The following is an 828-nucleotide window of genomic DNA, read 5'->3' as shown; positions in this document are numbered from 1 at the left end:
TAGTTTCTGTGCCTCTAAATATATCACTTTCTGTTTTCTGTTAAGTTTGGGATTACTGTGTTTACTTTTTTTAAACTTTCATTTTTTATTTTAAAAAACTAGCAACTCATGACAATTTTTGAAGCTCATGGTATAGACACTGTTTTTGGCCTAGTAGTAAGAACCTGCACTGCAATCCCAAAGGCAAGCAGTTCAAATCCACCAGCTACTCCAAATCTACTAGTTACCCTCGGGCAGAAGGATGGACGATTCGCCCTGGACAGCACACAGCAGCAATCCCAGATTTGTATGTATATGAAAACTGTATTTTTAAGAACTGTGATTGGTTGATGTAATCAACCTAGTAGGTTATGACCAACATGTAATAAAAATTGGTAGAATAATAGAAAATATACAGTGTTTATCACATGTTCTATGGCTAGTGCTATGTACCAAAATTAAGCATTGTTTATAAAACTTTTATTTTAAATGCATCTATACAACATACTTACACGTCTGTCTGTCTGTCTGTCTGTCTTTCTATCAGAATACATTTTAGAAGTGAGGATGACAGGACTTCACCTCACATGCTTTAGGGATTTTAGCAGGAAGTCCCAGGAGGAAGTTGCTGGAGGAAGGTACTGCGTTTGTTAAAAGGGTCCATGAAAGAGAGACAGACCCTCAACGAAATGGATTAACATGGTGACTGCAGCAGTGGGCTCCAGCACACCAGTAGTTATGAGAATGGTGAGGGGCTGGACAGTTTCATCCTGCCAACTTGATGTCACCTACCAGCAATGTGAAATGTATTTTTGTGGATTGTGGAGAACAAAAGATTTTTTTTTTTTT

Source organism: Elephantulus edwardii, unplaced genomic scaffold, assembly GCF_000299155.1.
Source record: "Elephantulus edwardii isolate Elephantulus edwardi_28Jun2011 unplaced genomic scaffold, EleEdw1.0 scaffold00189, whole genome shotgun sequence".
Lineage (NCBI taxonomy): Eukaryota > Metazoa > Chordata > Mammalia > Macroscelidea > Macroscelididae > Elephantulus > Elephantulus edwardii.
This window is presented reverse-complemented; position numbering follows the sequence as displayed.